This window comes from Bos javanicus, chromosome 1, assembly GCF_032452875.1.
Source record: "Bos javanicus breed banteng chromosome 1, ARS-OSU_banteng_1.0, whole genome shotgun sequence".
NCBI classification, from domain to species: Eukaryota; Metazoa; Chordata; class Mammalia; order Artiodactyla; family Bovidae; genus Bos; species Bos javanicus.
The window spans coordinates 67,002,129-67,016,519 of NC_083868.1; positions in this window are offsets into that span (position 1 = coordinate 67,002,129).

Sequence of the window (14,391 nt, forward strand, 5' to 3'; positions counted from 1 at the left end):
TCATGCAGGTCACAAGATGCTTCAGTTAGAAAGGTTAGCAAAATCCTGAATATCCTTTAAAAGGGCATTAGAAGGAAATAAAACATATCCTATCTTTGTTAAAAACAGTTATGGGTACATTCTAGAACATCCTACTAGGAAAGATCTTTAGAGCTAGAAGAGGTTTAAAGGGAGACGAGAACTGTCAACAAAGTAATAACTAAAAAGATATAGACTGAAAAGAAGTATTATGAGTAATATTAAGAGCCTACTTACTGTTTAGCCATCTGAGCAAGCCACTTCCCCTGTCTTGGCCTCATTTTCTGTGCCTGAACACTGAGCTACATCAGGGGTCAGCAAATTTCCTGTAAAGTGTCAGATAATACATGTTTTAGGCTTTGTGGGCGACTCATTGTCACAGCCACTCAACTCTGTCATTGTAGCACAAAGCAGCAATAGACATTACACAAAAAAAATAAGCATGGCTTGTGTCCTCATAAAACTTTATTTATGGACATGAAAATTTGGATTTTGCATAGTTTTCACATGTTATGAAATATTCTTCTTCTTCTGATTTTTTGTTTTCAACTGTAGTTTGCTGACTACAAACTGGGCTGGGCTGGGCTGGGCTGGGCTGGAGGATCCCTGAGCTCCCTTCCTGGTCTGTGTCTCTGTTGATTCAACTGCTCTTGAGTCCCTACTTACCTAACACTGGGGTTATATCTCTCTTACACCTTCTTGTACCTTCTTTTGCAACCTAAAGCAGTTTCTCAAGCTTTATTTACTCACATCCCATTAGATAAGAATTAGAAAGATGTCATATCACATGTGGGCTTCCCTGGAAGCCCAGCTGGTAAAGAATCTGCCTGCAATGCAGGAGACCCCTGGGTCGGGAAGATCCCCTGGAGAAGGGATTGGCTACCCCAACTGGGGTACCCACTCCATTGGCTACCCACTCCAGTATTCTTGGGCTTCCCTGCTGACTCAGATGGTAAAGAATCTGCCTGCAATGTGGGAAACCTGGGTTCAATCCCTGAGTTGGGAAGATCCCCTGGAGGAGAGCATGTCAACCCAATCCAGCATTCTTGCCTGGAGAATCCCCATGGACTGAGGAGCCTTGTGGGCTACCGTCCATGGTGTCACAAAAAGCTGGACATGACTGAGCAACTAAGCACAGCACGTACCATATGTAGCTCAAGATATTTTAAATGTAGCTATTTTTGGTCCTCCAAACATACACAAATATGGGTTTTCAACTTTGCATGTCCTTCCTCTCAACTCACCACATGGAGATTCCCAGGCTTGTCCTCGTGCATTTGAAAATCACTGCCTTACAATCTCTTGGACTTGAAAACTCCCAGTGGGAAAGCCCCCTAAAAGCTTCACTTCTCTTTTCTGCTGGAAAAGAACATCAGTTTTCCACGAACTCCGATGTAAGGGAGGTTGGCTAACTTAAGCTTACTTTGTGAACCAGAGAGTTGCAGGTAAGACATGGACTTGACTACAACTTAGTCCTTTCTTCCTCGTGGTCAGAATCCACAACATAAGTGAAAGCAAGGGTTTCTGCATTTATCCCTCTTTCCACTTCCCCTAAGACCATGAGACAAGATCTAATCAGCTTGATGACCATGTAACTGGTTATAATTGCTATCAATACAAGAATAAAATTTAGTGAATGTACAGTGACGGTCCGTCTGTATAAAACGTCTTTAAATTGTTGAGAAAGAGAAAAAAGTTAGCTGCTTTTAGATATCCAAGCTGGTTTTAGAAAAGGCAGAGGAACCAGAGATCATATTGCCAACATCTGCTGGATCATCGAAAAACCAAGTGAGTTCCAGAAAAACATCTATTTCTGCTTTACTGACTATGCCAAAGCCTTTGACTGTGTGGATCACAATAAACTGTGGAAAATTCTGAAAGAGATGGGAATACCAGACCACCTGACCTGCCTCTTGAGAAACATATATGCAGGTCAGGAAGCAACAGTTAGAACTGGACATGGAACAACAGACTGGTTCCAAAGAGGAAAAGGAGTACGTCAAGGCTGTATATTGTCAGCCTGCTTATTTAACTACTATGCAGAGTACATCATGAGAAACACTGGGCTGGAAGAAGCACAAGCTGGAATCAAGATTGCTAGGAGAAATATCAATAACCTCAGATATGCAGATGACACCACCCTTATGGCAGAAAGTGAAGAGGAACTAAAAAGCCTCTTGATGAAAGTGAAAGTGCAGAGTGAAAAAGTTGGCTTAAAGCTCAACATTCAGAAACCTAAGATCGTGGCATCTGGTCCCATCACTTCATGGGAAATAGGTGGGGAAATAGTGTCAGACTTTATTTTTTGGGGCTCCAAAATCACTGCGGATGGGGATTGCAGCCATGAAATTAAAAGATGCTTACTCCTTGGAAGGAAAGTTATGACCAACCTAGATAGCATATTCAAAAGCAGAGACATTACTTTGCCAACAAAGGTCCGTCTAGTCAAGGCTATGGTTTTTCCAGTGGTCATGTATGGATGTGAGAGTTGGACTGTGAAGAAAGCTGAGCACCGAAGAATTGATGTTTTGAACTGTGGTGTTGGAGAAGACTCTTGAGAGTCCCTTGGACTGCAAGGAGATCCAACCAGTCCATTCTGAAGGAGATCAGCCCTGGGATTTCTTTGGAAGGAATGATGCTAAAGCTGAAACTCCAGTACTTTGGCCACCTCATGCGAAGCGTTGACTCATTGGAAAAGACTCTGATGCTGGGAGGGATTGGGGGCAGGAGGAGAAGGGGATGACAGAGGATGAGATGGCTGGATGGCATCACCAACTCGACGGACGTGAGTTTGAGTGAACTCCAGGAGTTGGTGATGGACAGGGAGGCCTGGCATGCTGCGATTCATGGGGTCGCAAAGAGTCGGACACAACTGAGCGACTGAACTGAACTGAAGGAGTTATTTGGCCAATTAAACCAGGTTAAAAGACTCCAAATAGAAGTTTTCTACTGGGAATTTACCAGATAATCTTACCTGTAATGTTCTCTATCCAATCCTTATCACAAAGCTGGTTATGAGTAATGTTATTTTTGCAAGACAGCCAGAGAGAGTGGAGCTCAGGCTCTTAAAACCCCAAGACTGACTCACAGATCAAGTCAGAACAATAGAGACCCTGATAAGTCACTATTTGACTTCACTGAATTATAAAACACATTAATGCACACTGAACATTAATAAAAACTAAAGCATATTTTAAAGTTCTAAAGCTTCTGATTATTATAAATTAATTAAGTACCCAAATCACTGATTCATTCCCTTGAAATAGTGAAGGAATGTCAGATACTTTTAAAATAACTTCATGATATTATCAGATTTTATGTGGCTTATGTCCTACAATTCTGCCCCATAAAAATATATGCCAGGATTTGAAGCAATGTAGCTAAGAATGACACTGTTTCCCATTAGTTAGGATTTTGGAACTTTTTATTAATTTTTACAGAAAGTAAAAAAACAAATGAGTGGATATAAATTTCGAACCATAAGCCCAAATATCAAAGGAAATATAACTTGAGTTTCTGTATTTCTATTTCTACTTTGAGCTCTCATCTGATAGAGCAACAGCCTTAGCTCTCTGGGGGCTCCCCTTTCTTACTTTGGGTTGTGCCATTGTTCTAGAGCCTTATATAACAACAAAGGTCGGGGAAGAAGGGTCACCATCTGGCTCCAAGTCTCAAGCAGAGCTGTCCACCATTCCAGTCAGCCTGCCCCTCTGCTCCCACCCCGCCCCTGGGCACACGGATCTCTGCAAGGCTGCCTAGCATCCCACATGCCTGAAAGCAGCTTGAAGTTACTTCCTCTTTTGGGTTTTGCTACCACCGTCCTTTACTCCAGACCCCTGAGATCTCTGTTCCTTGATCACTTCCCTTCCCCTTGGCCAGGACAACTTTTTCAAGTCCCCCTTAGGTTTCAGACAAATGCCTTGTCTACCTCTCCCTGTTCTGGAATGTAACCTCTTAGAAACAGAAGCCAGAAAGTCTAGCAGACTTCTGCTTTCTGCCACGGAACATCCCTTCCTTAGGACAATGAGGACAGGGTGGCCATTAGTTTGAATGGGCAAGGGAAATGTATAAGAGCAAAAATACAGACAAGTATCTGAAATACTATCTGACCATTGTTTTATTTTTCAGTATTTACATAGGCTCTTACATGCCTTGCTTGCACAAGTTTTGTATCTCTCATTATCCCATTTACTGAAATAGGTTTGCAAGTTTACTTTCTACTTCCAATCCCATTTTTCTCAATTGAATATCCTCTCTACTTTGGCCCTGTATTTCCCTAATACCAAGCATCCTGGGACTTAAAAGTATAAACTAAACCCAACCCAAGAAATCAGGGCATCTGATCATCTTCACTAAGGAAACTGAAATGCTAGCATCCTCTAGTCAATAAACATACATGGGCAGAAGTTTATACTGAACAATGTTTATGCAGCATTAATTATATAGGCAGAAAATGGAAATGACCTAAATGCTCAATAATGGAGAATTGTTTAAATAGAGGAATCACATGATAAAATTCTATGAAGCTATTAAATCTCAAGTTGTAGAAGAATATGTGATAATATAGAAAAATAGTCACCAAAATAATAAAGGCAATATGAACTGTACAATCACAATTTTGTAAAGTATGCACTTAAATAGAGCCCATTTAAGGCTCTATTTAAGGAAAAAGGCTGGAAAGTTAAAAGGGATCTGTGTTCTGGGACTGTGAATGGTATTATTAACAATAATTATTTTCTTTCCACATTTCAAAATATTTCTACAACTCACATATGTTGTTTTCCTAATCAGATAAATAATGTTACTCAAAAAACTGAAAACATTTATTGAGCTTATAATTTGTGCACCAAGCATATGCTATACCTCAATAAAAAGATTTTTAAAAATAACAAAGATCTTTAACAAGAATAAGAAAGAAAAGAAACATCTCCTGAGATCATCTCAGCCCTGTTTGGGCTTCCTTTCTCACCAAAGAAATCTTGTACTAATTAAATTTCTTGGCTGTCCCATGGAAAACAAGCTCCTGGTTATTTTTTAAATTTTCATGTATTACTGTGCTTAAGAAAAATATTTTGCAAACCATAGCTGGCAAAGTTGGCAAAGTGAAAGTCGCTTAATTGTGTCCGACTCTTTGAGACTCCATGAACTTAGTCCATGGAATTCTCTAGGCCAGAATACTGGAGTGGGTAGCCTTTCCCTTCTCCAGGGGATCTTTCCAACCCAGGGCAAACCATATGTACAGTAATTACTGATCCAAAGAGGAAATTGTCCTGTCTCTTCACAACTGACTGCAGAACCAGGAAGTAATCAAAATATGTCATACAGGTTATGTATGTCCTGGTTCACAGGTTAAGTGAGTCATCAAGAGCTTGTTGGGTAAAAAGCCAGTCTGACTACTTGTTCTGGACTTCCTAGCTCCTGACTCTACCCTCAGAGCTCTGGTCGGGCTGTCAGACAGCCTCACCCTCTTGCTCAGGCTTGCAGAGCAGAGGATGAGCAGTGATGTTCCCAAGGAGGAGTGGTGCTGGGCTGAGACATGTCTGGTGAAGAATGATGGATGTGGAGGATAAGAACCTGTTTTGCCAAATCTGGGCCTGACTTCACCTATAAGCACCTTTTTTTTTTTTCTAGCTGAATCATTTATTAGCTCCATTTGGGTAGTTTCTGTCAATCAGTGATGCCATCCTCTGATGTCTTCTGCTTGGTTTCAGGGTTGCTGCGTAACCAGAGTGGTGGAGGAGGATGATTTCTACGACTTGTGTAAGAACTGGCTAATGTTCCTTTAACTGATCTCTGACACTGAATCTTCAGAGAAAGCCTCAAAATTACATTCTGAGTCCCTGAGCTTCCCAGGTAGCACAGTGGTAAAGAATCTCCCTGCCAATGTAGGAGACACAAAGAGAAGTGGGTTCAGTCCCTGGATTAGGAAGATCCCCTGGAGAAGGAAATGGCAACCCACTCCAGTATTCTTGCCTGGGAAATCACATGGACAGAGGAGCCTAGTGGGCTACAGTCCATGGGGTCACAAAGAGTTGGATACAACTGAGCATACACACATATCACCTCTAGGTCTAAGTGACTTTTAATTAAGTTAGTTTAACTTGTAGGATTTTAACCATCCTCAATTCATTCATTCAACTATTTATTGAATGCCTGGAATGTGTAAGACGCTATGCTAGGCACTGGGGATGATCTGGTGAACAAGAGACAGGTCCCTGCTTATGAAGCTTATGGTTTAGCTAGAAGCACAGACCAAAAAACAAAAGCAAAGCCAACAATCTGCCAAAAGCAAAACCAGCAATTCCAATACACTGTGCTAAGAGCTCTGATGGAGAAGTTACAATCATAACGTACCATAGGAGTATACAGTCGGCAGTAGGGAGCATACAGTCGGCAGTAGGGAGAGAAGAAGCTGGGGAGGGGAGGGGAAGTTGGTGGGGGGAGAAGTTGGAGGAGGTTACGTCCCAAGGGCTTAGGTCTTGTGTTAGTTTTCCAGCGCTGCCACACACAGGACTACAGGTAAGATGGCTTAACAGCAGAAATGCGTTTTCTCTCCTTAGCTTGTAGATGTCCACCTTATTTTTCTTCACATGGTCTTCCCTCTGTATGTTTGAATCCTAATTTCCTCTTCTTATAAGGACACCTTGAGAGCTTGTTTGGAAGTTCTAGCAGGGGAGCACAGCTACTCCTATAACCTTGACGGAAGACCAGTCTTCCTCTATCAGGGATGGTGGGCTTCCCTGGTGGCTCAAATGGTAAAGAATCCACCTACAGTGCAGAAGACCTGGGTTCGATCCCTGGGTTGGGGAGGTCGGCTGGAGGAGGGCATGGCAACCCACTCCAGTATTCTTGCCTGGAGAATCCCCAGGGACAGAGGAGCCTGTCCAGTCTGTGGGGTCACAAAGAGTCACACACAACTGAGTGACTAGCCACATACATAAGGACACCAGTCGTATTGGATTAAGGACCACCCTAATGACCCTCACTTTAACTTAATTACCTCTTTAAGGACGCTGTCCCCAAATACAGTTGCATTCTGAGGCACTAGGGACTAGGACCTCGCATGAATTTTGGAGGACACACTTTGGCCCAAAAAAGGCCTGAAGGATAAAGAGGTATCAGCCAGCCAAATGGAATCACAGGAAAAGGCTTTCAACACGAGCAGAGAGGCAACAAGGAAGGCACTCGAGAATTTAACAGGAGCCAGATCAGAAAGGGCTTGTGACAACTGTGTTCTAAGGACAATGGAATGCTATCAAAGGGTTTTAATTAAGGAAACAATATGATTTTGTATTTTGTCTCTAGCAACTAATCCTCCCTTAGAGATGCCAACTTTTAGTGTAATCACCTCACTTTTGATTCAATTGTTTTTTCTTCTTGCCCTTATTTTTCTTCCCTCCTCTATTCCCTAGCTTCTCAGTTACAAATGGTACACGTTTATCTCATTGATATGTTGTAAGGACTTGGCCTGGCTGATTGGAATCCTTTTTAGAATATTGCAGGATGGAATAGAGAATCAATTCAAGATGGAAAATTGAAGGCTGTGGTTAGGGTTGTATGAATTATATTTAAATGCAGATATGTAAGGAATGACAACCAGGGCCAAACAAGAGTTCTATTTGCCATTTCTAAACATGCTTCAGTTGTTCCACAGGTTTTTCAGTTCTGACCTGCTTCCTGGCTCATCCTCAGTTGCGGCTCAAGACAGAGATTGCCAGGGCTCTGGCTACCCTTGGTTGTCAGGGGTGCCCTGCTTTTCTTGCCATTAAGTTGTCAATCTCTCTAGAGTCCAACCATTTTCTGTATGAAAACACAGAAAATATCTTCAGCTTATCCAGAAAGTATAAGCCTAGCTTATCCATATGATGAGAAGAATAAAAGGAAAACAAGAAAAGAAGAATGTGACCCTTACCATTCTTGTACATGTGAAACTATGTGTTATTGTTCAGTTCAGTTCAGTCGCTCAGTCGTGTCCGACTCTTTGCGACCCCATGAATCACAGCACGCCAGGCCTCCCTGTCCATCACCAACTCCCAGAGTTCACTCAAACTCATGTCCCTTGAGTCGGTGATGCCATCCAGCCATTTCATCCTCTGTTGTCCCCTTCTCCTCCTGCCCCCAATCCCTCCCAGCATCAGGGTCTTTTCCAATGAGTCAACTCTTCGCATGAGGTTACCAAAGTATTGGAGTTTCAGCCTCAACATCAGTCCTTCCAATGAACACTCAGGACTGGTCCTCTTTAGGATGGACTGGTTGGATCTCCTTGCAGTCCAAGGGACTCTCAAGAGTCTTCTCCAACCACAGTTCAAAAGCATCAATTCTTCAGCGCTCAGCTTTCTTCACAGTCCAATTCTCACATCCATACACGACCACTGGAAAAACCATAGCCTTGACTAGACGGACCTTTGTTGGCAAAGTAATATCTCTGCTTTTGAATATGCTATCTAGGTTGATCATAACTTTTCTTCCAAGAAGTAAGCATCTTTTAATTTCATGGCTGCAAACCATTTGCAGTGATTTTGGAGCCCAAAATTAAAGTCTGACACTGTTTCCCCATCTATTTCCCATTAAGTGATGGGACCAGATGCCACAATCTTCATTTTCTGAATGTTGAGCTTTAAGCCAACTTTTTCACTCTCCTCTTTCTCTTTCATCAAGAGGCTCTTTAGTTCTTCACTTTCTGCCATAAGGGTGGTGTCATCTGCATATCTGAGGTTATTGATATTTCTCCCGGCAATCTTGATTCCAACCTGTGCTTCTTCCAGCCCAGTGTTTCTCATGATGTACTCTGCATATAAGTTAAATAAGCAGGGTGTTATCATTAGGGAGATACAAATAAACAGACAGACACCAGAAGGTGTTACAGCCTGCTGGCAAAGAGATTGACTGGATTTTCTCTTTCTTTAGGGTATTTAAAATTATTTAAACTAGTAGTTAAGGGCTTCCCAGGAGACCTGGGTTTGATCTCTGGGTCAGGAAGACCCCCCTGGAGAAGGAAATGGTAACCCACTCCAGTATTCTTGCCTGGAGAATTTCCTGGACAGAGGAGCCTGGCATGCTACAGTCCATGGGGTTGCAGAGTCAAACACAACTGAGCTACTAACACACACAAACTGGTAGTTAAGTCTAGTCCCAGTCCTATGCTTAACAAGCACTGTGAACTCAAAGTGAGCCGCAGTTTTAACTAAAAAATGGAAAACTTGACCAAGACATGTTTGGTCAATGATGTTCAAGGACTTCAGAGGTCTGTGTTGGATGGTTGACCCCTTCTCCCAAAAGGAAATTGGGAGACCTATGAATTTTCTCACATGTTTGCTGGGCAGATGCTGTGTTTGATAACCTAGGAAATACAGTGGGTAGCAGCCAAAACAGTGTCTGTCATAGAAGAGATTGCAATCAGATTGTGGAGAATATAAACAAAATATGTGTTAATACCTGAAATAACAGGAATATATAGTGCCAACCCAAACCTAAGGGGAACCAGAAAGCTCTGGATGGTGTGGGTTTTGAAAACAGTGTGTGCATGCTAAGTTGCTTCAGTTGCATCCGAATCTTTGTGACCTATGGACTGTAGCCCACCAGGCTCCTCCATCCATGGGATTCTCCAGGCAAGAATACTGGAATGGGTTAGCCATGCCCTCCTCCAGGAGATCTTCCTGACCCAAGGATCGAACCCTCATCTCTTATGTCTCCTGCATTGACAGGTGGGTTCTTTACCACTAACGTCACCTGGGAAGCCTTTTAAAAGCAGTACTGAATGTAAATTTATGAAAAAGAAGATTAATACCCATGCGAAGGGGCAAAAGTGAGGATGAGAAAGAGGAGTGAGAGACACCAGGACTCACCTGGAGGGGAGTTCTGAAGGAGGAGGCTGGCTCAAGAAGGACTTTGAGTATTTGAATGTAATTCTTAAGAATTTAGACTGGATTTGATAGATAACTTCCCTGGTAGATGGGCTTTCCTGGTGGCTTGGATGGTAAAGAATCTGTCTGCAATGTGAGAGCCCTGGGTTCAATACCAAAGTCAGGAAGATCCCCTGGAGAAGGAAATGACTACCCACTCCAGTATATTCTTGCCTGGAGAATGCCATGGACAGGGGAGCCTGGCAGGCTACTGTCCATGGGGTTGCAAAGAGTCGGATGTAACTGGGCAACTAATACTGATAGATGACAGGAAATTCCCAAGTTATGGAGCAACATTTTTTAAAGTGAATGAGAAAGAGTTTGATTTTCAGGAGGAACTAGAAGGATAAGACCCAGCCAGGAAGCATCAGCAATAATCCAGTAAGGGGGTGGTGACAGTTTTAACAGAGTCATTCCTGTGAAATCAGGTATCGTGAAGGGTGAATTTGAAAGACCTTGTAAAGTCATAAACTGCCAGTGTATTTGAGTAATTCCTAGCAATATTGCCCCTGGGTTTCTGTGCAATGAGCCTTTAAGTTAGAGGTTTCCAAGACTTCAGTAATATTATGGCAAAACCTCATTCATTCTCTTTAATGCTGTTTCAGTCATTAGAAAGTGCTCTATAAAAATACAGTATTTCTAAAAACATTGAATGCAAAATAAGAGAAGATTTAATGTTTAACCCTGCCTTACCTTCTTTCCTAGGTGGTTGGCTCAGTGCAGGAGAAAAGGAATACTAGGAAGGTTAAAATGGAAATGACATAGAAGGCAAAGGGATTCTACAGATAGCAGAGAAATATTGTTTGTCTTTTGATTAACACTGTGGTGGGGCTATGGCCAACTTCTGTCCTCTATTGATTAAATAGCTCTACCTGCCCAGTCATGGAATCCTCAGCTAGGATTGGGGCCAGGGCCTTTGAGCTAGGACAAACGCTTTTTTCTAATTTTGTAATAATTTTATTTATTTATTTTATTTTTGTCTGCACTGGGTCTTCATTGCTGTGTTCGGGCTTGCTTTATTTGCAGTGAGCAGGGACTACTCTCTAGTTGCTGTGCACAGGCTGCTCATTGTGGTGGCTTCTGCTGTTGCCTAGCACAGGCTCTAGGGCTCAAGGGCTTCAGTAGTTGTGGCTCGCAGGCTTTAGGAGCACAGGATCAGCAGTTGTGGGCACATGGGCTTAGTTGCCCTGTGGCATGTGGAATCTTCTTGGACCAGAGATCAAACCAATGTCCACTGCAATGGCAGGCAGATTCTTAACCACTGAACCACCGGGAAGTCTAAGAACAAACACTTTTAAGGACTGGCTCAAAACATGCCCTCAGCTGAATGTGCCACTACATGAAACCTGGAATCAACTTGCAACTAACTCAATATGAACAAGACATGATAACAACATCTGCCTTAGTTCTTGCCTTGGGCTGTTTTCATTTGTTTTATCTAGACTGGCCATCCAGATTTCCACCTTTTCACCCCCCACCACACCTGTAAACCTAGCATACTAACACTGTTATTTGCTAGGTCTCTAAATTTAATGCTCACAAGTCTTGTCTGGGGAACTTTCTTAAAATGCAGATTCTAAGGCTCACTCTAGAGAGTGTAATTTAATAAATGTGGGAAAGAGTTCAGAATCTGCATTGAACAAGCATCCCAGGGGATTCTGGTGTAGGGGTCCCCAGATTACGTGTTAGGGTCACTACTAAGCTAAACTCGCAACACTAATCCATGCAGAGCCAAACTCACAAATTAACATTTATCAAGAAACCTTTGAGAGCACAGCCTTAAGTTTATGTACGTGCCCATTTTTCCAAGGTGTAAAGTGACGGGAAGCCATGCTGGAAGATGCCTATGATCCAAGTGCGTCAGGTAGGACAGAATTTCCTCCCTAGGGAGAGGTGCAATAACACTGATTGCATAATACTACCCCACCCTGGCTTTTATCGTTAGTCATAACAACTGACAGAACCGACTCCAATACTGCCAGGTCAATTGACGGATATTCAGGGTGTGTAAACCCCTAGAGTTCCCTTCCCTGTCCCCTCAAAGGGCAATAACACAGTGCAACTCAGAAATCAGGCTACTTAAGCAAGGGTCAGACAAGCTTTTCTACATTGTTTAGAGTTCCGAAAAGCCTTTGTGGTTGGTGAAATCAGTTCCTTTGTCCTGCAGAGAAGGAGGAGAAGATGACTGATGCTGCAACCCTTTTGAAGTGAGAAAAGCTTCAGGTTGCTAAGAGATTTATTCTTGAATTCCAATTCATATGATCCAGCAATTCCACTTCTGGGCTTTTCTGAAGAAAACAAAATCACTGTGTTGAAAAGATACCTACATCCCCATGTTTATTACAGTATTATGTATACATACATAAGTCCACTTCAGGGTGTATAGTCAAAGGAAATGAAATCACTGTCTCGACGAGACATCCATACTCCCATATTTATTGCAGCATTATTCACAGCAACCATGGTACTGTCACAATCTAAGTGTTCACCCACAGATGAATAAAGATAATATACTATCTATAATATATTATAGATATATATATCTATATGAGAGATAATATAGATAGATGATATGAGATAATATGAGATAGATGATATAGATTAAGATATATATAATGGAACATTATTCAACCTTTAAAAAGAAGGAAATTCTGCCATTTGTGATAATATGGATGAATGTAAAAACCATTTTACTAAATGAAATAAAGTCAAACAGAGAAAGACAAATACGAGATGATATCACCTGTATGTGGGATCTAAGGGGCAAAAATTGAACTCATAGGAACAGAGAATGGAATGTGGTTGCCAGAAGCTGGGAACACAGGAAACAAGGAGAGGCTGGTGGAAGGGTGTAGACTGTCAGTTACGAGATGACTGGGCATGAGCATCCATGAGCAATATTGTGACTGTTGTTGAGAATTCTGTATTGTATGATGTATTAATTAACTCCATGCTGCCATCCTTACACAAGGTACACATATACAAAATCATCACAATGAATGCTTTAAATAACTTACAATTTTATTTGCTAGTTATACCTTAAGAAGGAGCTGGAAAAAATATTTTTAATTAATTAATTTAGTTTTTGGCTGTGCTGGGTCTTCACTGCTGTGCAAAGGCTTCCTCTAGTTGTGGGGAGTGGGGGTACTCTCTAGTTGTGGTACACAGGCTTCTCATTGCAGTGGCTTCTCCTGTTTGCATATTCTTTCCTAAGGAAAAATGTTAAGGACTTCCCTGGTGGACCAGTGGTTAAGGATCTGCCTGCCAATGCAGGGGACATGAGTTCAATCCCTGGTCCGGGAAGATCACATATGCCACGGGGATGTACAAGCCCGTGTGCACAAATACTGAGACTGTGCTCTAAAGCCTGTGAGCTGCAACTACTGAAGCCTCGAGCCCCCTAGAGCCTGTGCTCTGCAACAAGAGAAGCCACTGGGGCTCCAGGATGGCTGGTGCCTCAACCTTGTCTGGGGTTTCCTGGGTTGTAGGCTTCACCACTGCAGTGGGACACGGGGTGGGGGGAGCCAGGGTCACAGGCACTCTGGGGGTTGAAGTTCAGGGGTGCCACAGCTGCAGGCAGGGATCTGGACTTGCAGGCACCTCCATGGCTGGAGGGACAGGATTAGAGGTCCCACTGCTGCTGCCGCCCAGCTCTCTGTGGCTGTAAGCACTGCCGGAGTCGGGAGGCCACAGACCTGTGGCCCTCTCCCCTGCTCCTCCTGGCTTTTCTGGGGCGATGGGCCCAGCCCTTTGCAGCCAGGAGTCTGGGATAGCACACACTGCTCCCACTGTCCCCTCAGCCCTACCTCCTCTATCTACTTCAGTCCACCCACTTTTAGATGTACAGATGTCTGGGACTCTCTGGCGTCCTATTGTGCTGGGAAAAAGAAGACTTGTTCAGTTACAGATGTTTTACTGGTTGGAAATTGAAGCAGGGAGACAAAGCAAGTGTCTCATGAGACCGTGAGGCTGGATAATCTCTACAGTTTCTTAAATCTATTCACCAGTTGATGAACATTTGAGTCATTTCAGTTTTGAACTATCATGAATAATGCAGCTGTGAACATTTGTACACAAGTCTTGTGTGGGCACATGTTTTCACTCCTTTTAGGTCAATACCTAGGAGTGGAAATGATAGGATGTAGAGTAAGTGATGTATCCACACATTCACCCCAACCATGAGTGGAAGCAGAGTTAGCTGAGGAAGTCCAGAGTCCCAGGCCTGTACCAAAAGCCGGAGATAAGCCCAAATTCTCAATATCTTCATGAGTTAAGAGTCCTAAGCCTAGAATAAAATAAGACCTTGTCTGGGGACTATATACCCACTGTGGCCTAGTAGAGACAACCACCCAAAACCCAGCCCCCATCAAGGGAAATCTCCCATAAAAGATAATTCCTGTGGAAGACAAGAAATACAAAACTTATGAGTATGTCAAGTTCTGTAAAAATAGCCTGAATAATTGATATCCCC